Here is an 11,631-nt window from a genome sequence, read left to right as displayed (position 1 = left end):
ACAATTTTCTGCATATTCCAAATCTTTTGGTGTGCCAAAATGTATGCTATAATTGCATTGAGAACAAAGATATGTCTCAATGGTGCAGTGTATGCGGAAAAAGACAGCACATTTTTGATAGTACAGAACCTGTTTACAATTTTCTGCAATTTGTTTCAGCTCACCGCACCAAAATTAACAATATTGTGTGTATTGCACACAATAGTAGAGGGTATGATTCGCACTTTGTACTGCAAACTATGATCGAAAAAATGAAATGGACACCGTCTGTGATCATGAATGGAGCCAAAATATTATCTTTGAAGATGCACAATATCCATTTCATAGATTCTCTCAACTTTATTCCAATGGCGCTCAACAAATTACCGAAAGCATTTGATCTCCCAATGTCCAAAGGGTATTTTCCTCATTTTTTTAATACTTTGAAAAATAAAGAATATGTCGGATGTATCCCTGGTACTGAATTTTACGCTGTTGATTCTATGATGGAGAATCAGAGAACCAGTTTTTTGGAATGGCATAGTGAACAACAGAAAACAGGGGTAGTTTTCGATATGCAGAAGGAGTTGAGAAAATACTGTGTAGAAGATGTTAATGTACTACGTGCTGCCTGTTTGAAATTCATGACCACTTTTGAAAAAGAAACAACAGTGAACCCATTATTGGAAGCCATCACCATCGCTTCAGCTTGTAATAAAGTATTCCGTAAAAGATTTTTGAAAGCAGAACATATAGGAATTATTCCTAAAAACGGATACAGATGGTGTGATATTCAGTCTATAGAGGCTATTCAATGCTTGGTATGGGAGGAAAAAAAACATAAAATCGAAATCCAACATGCAGCCAGAGGACCAGAAGTAAAAGTTGGAGGAAATTTGAAAGTAGATGGATATTTTAAAGATCAAAAGGGGCAAGAGCATGTATTTGAATATCAAGGATGCAGAACACATGGTTGTGTCAAATGTTTCCCTACTTCACGTACAGAACCTCTTCATGATGACCCATATGATACTTTGTCTTTTCGGTATGAAAGAACAGAAAAAAAAATTACCAGATTAAAAGCACTTAACTACATTGTCCATGAGATGTGGGGGTGCGAATTTCACCAGCAGTTGAGAAATAACAAAACCATGAAACATTATGTTGAAAAACATCCGTTATCAATTAAAGCCCCCATAATTCCCCGGGAGGCGTTTTATGGTGGTAGAACTAATGCTACCAAACTACATTACACTGTGAAAGAAAATGAAACAATTCAATATAAGGATGTATGTAGCCTATACCCTTATTGTTGCAAAGTTAAAAAGTTTCCAGTTGGTCATCCGGTGAAAATTTATGTGGGGGAAGAATGCCCCGATATTTATTCTTTTGAAGGGCTTGTCAAAGCAACAATACTTCCACCGAGAGATCTGTACCATCCTGTGTTACCATATCGAACCAATTCAAAATTAACTTTCCCTCTATGTAGAACTTGTGCCGATGAAATAAACCAGGCGGAAAGTAACCATACTGCTAGGGAAAGAGCTATAACTGGAACCTGGGTTGTGGATGAAGTTCAGAAGGCAGTTCAAAAGAAATACAAAATTTTAGAATTACATGAGGTATGGGAATATAATGTTGAACAATATGATCCTGCAAAAAAGTCAGGTGGTGTTTTTGCAGAGTACATCAATACATTTCTCAAAGCAAAAGTTGAAGCAAGCGGCTGGCCATTGTGGTGTATTGATGAAGAATCCAAAAAAAAATACATAGCTGACTATTTTGAAAAAGAGGGTGTGTTGTTGGATGAAAACAGAATATGTGCTAATCCTGGATTACGAAGCTTAGCAAAACTTATGCTGAATTCATTTTGGGGTAAATTTGGACAGAGAGAAAACCCCGGTCAAGTTAGTATTATCAACAATCCTAAGGATTTTTTCGATAAACTAGAAAATCCCAATGTTGAAGTACATCAAGTTATACCTATAAATGAAGATATGTTGATAGTTCACTGGCAATATCTCGAAGAATCTGCACTTCCATTATCGACTGTAAATGTAGTTATTGCAGCATACACTACAACACATGCACGATTAGAGCTTTATGAATATTTGGATACATTAGGCGAAAATGTATTGTACTATGATACCGATAGTGTTATTTATATTCAAAGGCCAGGTGATGTTGATCTGCCTGTTGGAGACTACCTAGGGGAGTTAACAAATGAACTAGAACTCTATGGGAAAAATGCTTATATCAGAGCATTTTCATCCAGTGGGCCGAAAAGTTATGCATTTGAGGTAGTAAATCCAGACAATACTAATGTTACTACTGTTTGCAAGGTGAAAGGCATATGTCTAAACCATAAAAACAGCAGCACAATCAATTTCGAATCACTCACCAATGCTATTCTCAACAACACCTCCTCTTTAACTTTACTCAACTCGAACAAAATCGTACGCACAAAAACACATTCCGTTGTTAGTAAGCCGGAAATAAGGGTTTTTCAGGTGGTATATACCAAAAGAAAAATATGTGCATCAAATTTCGAGACTTTACCATATGGATTCAAACAACAGAAAACAGAATAAGTTAATTTTGTAATGCAGTGGAATATATTTTTATTAGATTAAGTTAATGCTATCCTTAGTAATAGTATATCTGTGATTTGGTCAACATACAAACTGGATACCAAAACAAATCTCATATTATATGCAAATGTTAAAGCTTTTCATTACCAAATCTGTTACTTAGTAAAAAATAAAACTGAAAACCATTCATTTGAAACCATTTGCTGTCATTGAAATATAATTATGCAGCCGCTATAATTTTTTGCTTATTATCAGTGCAAATCTGATATTATGTTGTGCACTTTAATAATGGAGTGAGTGACTAGTTGACAAGTTGGTTCTTCGGTGCAACGTTGTATGGTACAAACGGCTTTGTGCCCCTCTCCAACTTAAAAAAAAAGAGGCCCCCACAGATGGTAGCCACGTTGATGTCGTTGTGGGGCTTTCTACAAAAAGCTACCTGTACCAAGCCCAAAAACTTATTTTGAGATGGCGAATAAAAACTTTCCATGCCTGTTGACCTTTAGTTTCCTCAACACACATACCCATTTGTAATCGAACCCTCGACCCCCCTTTGGTTTCAAAACACATCTGTTTGTGCATAATGGCTAATCGAGACTGGTAACGCATTTTTTAAAAAATTCGATACTATTATTTATTTTTGGTTTTAAAACATAGCATACATTAGTGGTAAAGTCTTTGCATTGTAATCAAAAGGTTCCAGGTTCGATATTCGTTGAAACAGCTTTATGCATTACGGTTAATCGGGACTCCGTTAAAAAACGCCAACATTAGCCCCTTGGTTACGCATTTTCTATTTGTGTATCAAAAATAATCGGGAATAGTAACTCACTTTTTAAACAAATCAATGTTATTCTGCAAATTTGCCAGCATTGGAACCCAAAACCTTTTGAATACTAAACAACAATATCAGCTATTTTGTTTTGCTTTTTGAATATCTGTTCGTGCTAATCGGGACTGATAACACACTTCTTTTTTATTTAAACAGAAAATCATTATTAGGCACTTTGACAACAATTTCTATGTATATCTCCAACATGTCCAAATGCCACAAAGGGGGAGGACGTGTTCGCCAAAACGCAATAAATGGGAACTAATTCTGTAAACTAAAAAAAAAAATTATAACTAGGAACTCGAACCTGGAACCTTTCGAATACTAAACACCAGTCACAGCCATTTTGTTTTGATTTTTAATATCTGTTTCTGCATAAATACTAATGGGGACTCAACACACTTCTATTTTATTTTATTTTAAAAACAACATCATTATCAGCCAGTTTGACATTGTGAATCGAACCCGGGACCTTTTCATTACAGCATAAACATCCTATTTCCAATTAGTTCATTTTCTCTTTGTGCACAAAAAGCTAATCGGAACTTTTAAACAAATACAATTGAATATCCAATTTTCATCAACATTGGGAATCGAACCCTCAACCACTTGGTTGAAACATCTCGCGGAATAAAAAACACCCCCCCGCGCCCCGCGCCGCGCCGCGCCCCGTCGCCGCCGCCGCCGCCGCTAAACACAAAACGCGGCCGCCATATTGATTTTATTCAAATACTATTTATGCACAGATGGACTAATCGGGACCTATAATGGCGGGACAAAACAATTGGCCTCATTTAACTACCTAGAGAATCGAACCCGCGACCTCTTCATTACCAGGCGACAACAATAACCACTAACAAAAGGCCGCCATATTGATTTTATTCAAACACTATTTATGCACAGATGGACTAATCGGGGACCTATAATGGCGGGACTAAACAATTGGCCTAATTTAACTACCTAGAGAATCGAACCCGCGACCTCTTCATTGCCAGATGACAACATTTACCACTAACCCAACTCGATTTTCGAACTCAAACATTTTGTTGCCTTTATTTACACCCAGGCTAATCGAGACCATTCAATATTGACATCGTCGACTTGTAATCAAGGGGTCCCAGATTCGATACTCGGTGGAGGCACATAGTGGTCCGAATCACCACTTTTCAACTGTAGCTCCAATCCTGATTAGTTTTGCCGTGCATAAAACGGACTTAAAAAACTAACTCAATCTATCAATCAATCAATATTGACTCTACCAGGAATCGAACCCTCGATGCCTCTTGTTTTACAGAGCAATAACCTTAGCCGCTAAGCTTTCGGGGTAAAGCACCTTCGGCGCCATCTTTAAATCATTTCTTCATGTCTTTGAATCATACGCAATGGTTGCGCGCGCATTTCCTCCACACACACACAAACATACGCACGTGTTAGGTTAGCATACATCAAGAAACAACGTGACAAATCCATTGACCCCCTCCCCCACCGCTTCCGATGCCTTCAACGTGATCAGACACGTTCTGCTGACTCAACAATAAAATCGCTCGTACCCCGCTACACCGGATGTAACATAACACCAGGCGCATCAAATTTTTGCTGACGCGTAGGAACATAGTGCTGTCATTCTACTGACACGCTTCGTGTTCTGCATGCGTAAGCTATTTGGGTGAGCAGAAAGGTTGGTTAAGCCAGTGAATTGAATCGGGTGGATAAGGGAAAGGATCGCTCTCCAGAAACGGCAAACACTTAAGGGTAAACAGTTAGTCATTAATATAGGGGTTTATTTAAGCCAATGTCGTGCCCTCAGAGATAGGAGACGATACGCTGACAATATGGCATATATTTAATATATCATATGCTTCCCTGAGGGCGCAGTTGTAGCGTCGTCGCCTTGTAATTAAGAGGTTCCGGGTTCGATACCCGGTGGAGGCAAATAGTGGTTCGGATCCCACTTTAAACTGTAGGTCCATTCCCGATTAGCCTTTCTGTGCATAAAGTGGACTTAAAACAAAACCTCAAACGTAATTTAATATGTAATATATTCTGAATAACTCTCGAAGTTATGAAACCCCTCACCACAGCTACCACTCTGGTCTTCTTTGGTCCGAGATTTCGAAAATTGTGCTGACATTGCAAAAAACAACGACAACAAAAAAAAAGACAATCTATCAACAAGCTATAGTTTTTCTTCTACTTTCATACTAATCGTACAACACTAAACGGCCTCCAAATCCCTTTCTGCCCAATACTATCGAAGAAAGGCCATCGAAACAAAAACTAGGAATTCCACGTATCTGTGCGTGCCTGCTCGTGAATTAGGCCTTCACACAACCACCAGCTCTCAGAAGTAGAGTCATTAGCAAGCAAATGTCTCGCAATCGTTTCGCAGTCGACTCAAATTACACCACACGCGGAAACGACATGAAATTAATAAAGAAATGCCTTTGCCACATTATTGTTTAGACAATGGACTAAATAGGCCGTTAGTTCTTAGTCCAAATCGTTCCACGAATCGACGCAAGGTTAGCTATATTCCGGAAGTCAAGACCTCGCCCAAAGATGTGCTGCTTGAAGAAGATAATTGGAACTTCTCAACCATTTGCATATTGTTCTTGTGGAACGGAATCTGACTCGAGCATGTAATTAGTCGTTCGAAACGATTGCCTGTAGTGGGTCTATGCCAAGGTCAGAACGGCGTTAAATGGAGAAGAAAGTAAGGGAAAAAGCATTTAGGTGGTGTATGTTACAATTATGTGCTGTCGCTACAATCGGTGGCGTAGCGAGAAAATTTCGTTCAGCGTAATACTAGGCACAGGAAACTTGCTTTATCCACATACGCCAAATGGTTGTAGGGTTGCCAGTACAATCGTGAAAAAGGATTAAATTATCCTGGTTAATCCCTTTCGCGGTTGTGCCTTTCGCGCTTATTCCTTCGCGGTTATTCCGTTCTCGTCCAATCCGTTTCGCGCTTAATCATTTCGCTCTTGTTCCGTTCGCGTTTAGTCAGTTTCGCTCTAATTCCTTTCGCGCACCATTGTTCCTTTCGATCTTATTCCTGTTTTAAATTTTGATTTATAGATTAATCCGTTTCGAGGCTGTTCCTCTCGCGTTTACTCCGGTGTCCAAGTTTGGTATCGCGCTTAATCCGTCTCGCTGTTATTCCTTTCGCGTTTAATCCTGTGACTTTCGCGGTTATTCCACCGTTCCTTTGTGAAGACAACCAACTGTCAACGTCGTTTCCACATAGTACACCCTGAACTGAATTCTGTTGATTAACGAGACTCTGGCGTTTGGATTCACAACCAGTGTAATCCTCTGTGGAGTTTGTGCTGTGTTCTGTCTGGGTGTGTTTGCGATTGTCACTTCTCGATTTCATCTAATCACTATTCATCCTCATCTTCAATATTAGTCAAAAGCGGCAGAAAAGCGAAGTAAAATAACTCAATTAAACCACATACAAAGAAACAAACAGACTTCATTGAATTAACAAATCATGTTTGGTTAACCTTTATGAGAAGGGCGAACCAAAAATTTGGTAGACTTTACTAAATTAGATAATTTTGACCAAATAATGTGCACGATTACTAAAAGATTTTGATTCTGGTGAACATTCTTTTGTTTGTCGCCTATTTAAAAAAAATATTTTGTTACTGGAAACTATTTTTTGGTTATTCCAAACTAACTTCTTTCTCTGTGTACCCAACACCCCCCCTAATGTCCCCAAAATGTCTTCAGCATCCACAATATTTTTCAAAAATGTCCAAATTGGGTTATTTGGACTGGGTTATTTCCCCCAGACGGAAAAATCTGCACTGTAAAAAGTTCACGATCTACAGCTTACCAAATTAATGTAATTTTAATGTATAATTCTAATAATTTTAATTAAATGATTCAGTTTTCAAAGATATACTTATGGTGCACTCAAGTACTCTTTTATGCATGATAAAATATTCCAATTTAAACATGGCTGTGTCCGGTTTTTTGTAAATTAGCAAGCAGAATGTTTAGTTTTAACAATAGAATATTGTAAATTTTACGCAAACTTGCAACACTGTAATAGGACGTTTTCGATTATTTTACATGTCACCCCCTTCCTATCGCCACCCCTTGGAGTGCCAGGGGTGTCTTGAACTTGAACGGCATTGTGAATGTCACTATTCATCTAAGCGACCCCGAAAACTATGGATTCCACACTAATATCGGTCGTTTTATATGTCACCCCCTTCCCGCCCCCACCTCTAAGGGTGCCAGAGGTGTCTGGGAGTTGAACGGCATTGAGAGTGTTACTATTCATCTTAGCGACCCAGAAAACTATGGATTCCACACTAATATCGGTCATTTTCGAATATTTTTACGTCACCCACTTCCCACCACACCCCTAGGAGTGCCAGGGAAGTCTTGGAGTTGAACGGCATTGGGAGTGTAACTATTCATCTTAGCGACCCCGAAAACTATGGATTCCACACTAATATCCGTCATCTTACATGTCACCCCCTTCCCACCACCACCCCTAGGGGTACCAGGTGTGCCTTGAAGTTGAACGGCATTGGGAGTGTCACTATTCATCTTAGCGACCCCGAAAACTATGGATTCCACACTAATATCGTTCCATTTCGATTACTTTTATATGTCACCCCTTTCCCACCCCCACCCCTAGGGGTGCCAGGGGTGTCTTGGAGCTGAACCGAAAACTATGGATTCCACACTAATATCGGCCATTTTCGATTATTTTTACATGTCACCCCATTACCACCCCCACCCCTAGGGGTACCAGGGGTGTCTTACCCCCACAGTATTTCTTTCCAGATTGCAAGTGATATGTATACCAAGTTTGGTTGAAATGGTTCCAGGCGTTCGAGAGTTATGCTGGAACAAACACACATACACACATAGGTTACATCCATTTTTATATATATAGCTATAGATTAAACTAAATGGCTTGAGATTAAATTTCAAAATGAGCTTTATCGTAGTTGGAATAATGGCTTTCTTAGACCATATTTAAGAAAAAATGCTGGCTCCTTAGAAAAAGGGGCTTATGCCTGAATTAGTTTTAGTTTTTTCTACCTCTGATAATAATAATAATAATAATAATAATTTATTCTAATTATTATAACACGAGGAGCTAAAAAAAGTTGCCGTAAAATATGTATATATCATAAAATTATATAACTAAGTTCTTTCTAGTCAGAGTTGGGATAATTAGAACATTTTTAAAAAATAACGCATTACAGTTATTGGGTTCCAAACTTCGGTTCAGAATTTATCACGAAAACGCAAAAAATGGAACTCAAAGTAACGAAGCTAGAGTTACTGACGCAGGTACCGAGAAAACAACGCGTTATTGCTTTACTATACTCCCCTACTCTGGTTCTTCTAAATACTCAAAACTTGTAGGAAGAACACCAATAAAGACGTAAAGAATACAGGTAACAAAAATATTGATTCCAGCCGACGAAAAATAAAGTCCCAGATTTTGTTTTCATCTTTCTTGACACTGTTACTACAAAACTGATATCTTTATCTTCATGCAAGGAAATAAGTAAATTCCATATTATACTCAACTGTACACCACGACAGGGTGTTTATTTTCTGAAATATATATTAGCAACGTACTCCAGTTGGATACTAGTCGTTTCAAAGTTAGTCCGCTGCTCCTTGTGTCGGGAACATGAGACTCTTTATCACTCATCAGGGCTTGCTGGGTAAAAAAGAAACACAACATGGTATTCAAAGTTAAACGTAGTTTTATATCTTATAATCACTTATATTTCCTACACATTTCGTACAGATTTGCTTACGTTTCTGCCTGAAGAGGCGTAAAGAACAATTCTATAGCATATTAAATCACATCACAATCACTGAACACATTTGCATATAGAATTAACGTTCGACAAGACAAACGTAAATACACGAAATTTTCTGTACTTAATTATTATTTCCGAGTATAGCTAGAATGAAACGAAAATAATTACCGACTACACTATTAGGACATTCCATTAACCGTTACCACATTTTTTTTTATTTCTCACCTTCACCTGTTTTCTAACTGAGTCTGTCGTCAGGTGAAAAACATTCAGGTGGCTTCACTTCCTCTGCTGAGATGAGAAAGTGACGTCAACACGAACAGATTATGACGTATTTCTAAGCATATACACAAGTTCCAACCACAACTGTATCAATCTAACTATAGTTGTCTATGACAGCTTGCACATTATTTGAAGTAATAACCATTTTAAAATCTTACAAATATAAAACCTTAAACGCTCAGGTTCGTTACATATTTCAACACACAACTTGAGTAGTGCACTAAGAAAACAATACGAAATTTGTGGGAACGGACGTAACCTGGGTTCGACATAACATGTGTAGTACTTATGTAGGGAAAATTGAATATCCTGTGAAAGTAACGGTTCCATGCCCTACACGTCTGACTAGAAAGTTATCCTATGTACTTCACTTCCAATGTGAATATGTCAGAATTCTTCGAACAGCTTGAAAGACTGAAACAGATGCAACATAGCAACGTCTATTGTAACAGCTTACCTACGTACGCGATACATAGACTGTTCGATCATGTGACACAAAGTTGTCATCCATAGGCTTATGTTTCTAAATTATTGGCGTCTGTTGTGTATGTACGCAATGCTTAATTTATACACAAACGTAGGTTCATCGTATATGAATAAATATAATCACGAGGATTCATAATGACAACGATTTAATACATAGTTACAGACACATTTCCAAGATGTCTTAACTTATATTCCAATACATACATAACTACAAACAATTGAATGTTGATACTAAATTATGATATATACAATTCAAACTATTTTCACATAACAGACTCATGTCTGTGACCAACATTTAATTTTTTTCATGGTCATGTCCACTTTTTGCTGGAATATACCATATTTAGTTATTTAGTTCTTTAGTTAGTAACCACCGCCGGCACCCTGGTTAAGTGCATGGGCGTCCCGAAGGAGGGGCAAGGCGGGAAATGAAAGTCAACCTAAAATTATATATTTCACACATATAATTTCATTTCAGTAACAATAATATGTGTGAATTATTGCATGAATATGATAAATTCAAATTTGAGTAATGTTTTTTAGAGAAAACAACACTATTATTGGGGAAAATGTGCCTTGTTTGCTCCATGGAAAAAAATACCTTCCTTTCCCCTCCCTGGAAAAAATCCTGCGAACTTCCATGTTTAAGTGATGGATGGATGGCAGAGTTTTACCCTATAATGGTAGATTGATTTGCTTTATTTTACTTCGCTTTTGTGCCATTTTTTGGCTAATTTGCCAAGATGGAGATGAGTGATGATATGAAATTGATGAATAGACACTCATAAGGGAAAGTTGCCCGTGCATATAGCACCGTGTTATGATGGCACAGTTAGTGGAAAGTCGGGGGTAGGACCCCACACATTCTCGATCTAGACTCTTTTGGATGTGATGTGATTAGCACCACGCTCCGGCCGTCTTTACACTCTAGGGTTGAGCCCAGATACCAATTGATTTGAGGCTGGGTGAGCCCCAGAGCCATTTTATGCGGGGGCAAGGCCGAAAAATTTTCGACCTTAGATCACCCACCTCGGGTCTCCCACGTGGCAGTCAAAAGCCCTATCGACTAGACCAAAAAGCTTAACTTATATACTCGTACATGACTAACAAGAGTAGACGTGCTTCCACCTGCAGGCGTATCATGCCGACCTGTGTAGAGAAGTGGTAGGCACAGCGCGCTACAATGCCAGGGGTCCTGGGTTCGAACTCCGGCCTGGACATGAGTGTTCCTTGTGAGCGTTCCTTCATCAATTTAATAGTATCATCACCCATCCTCGTCTTTGCGATTAGTCAAAAGTGACAGAAAAGCGAAGTAAAATAAACCAAATCAGTCAACCTGTATTGTGCAGCTTCATATCGCAAATATCCACTGTATACGCGAAAGTCATCTAGAAAACAGGGGTGATCAAAGCGAAATAAACATCCTTGTGCTCATTATAATCAGCTGTTGATAATTAAGTGAAGGTCCTGTGGTTGCTAATCAGAGCGGAAAAATTTTACCTTCATTTCTTTTCCTTTAAAACTTCCATCGCATAGTGCAATCGACTTCCCGCTCGTGACCCAAAGAATGATGACGATGAGCCACCGCATGACCAAGAGGAAACAGCGCAGCCTGGTTTCGTTCTCGATTTGACATGGCACGTTAACCGACTCT

The sequence above is a fragment of the Lepisma saccharinum genome, chromosome 8 (assembly GCF_977018435.1).
Source record: "Lepisma saccharinum chromosome 8, izLepSacc3.1, whole genome shotgun sequence".
Taxonomy (NCBI): Eukaryota; Metazoa; Arthropoda; class Insecta; order Zygentoma; family Lepismatidae; genus Lepisma; species Lepisma saccharinum.
Note: the sequence above shows the minus strand (reverse complement) of the source record.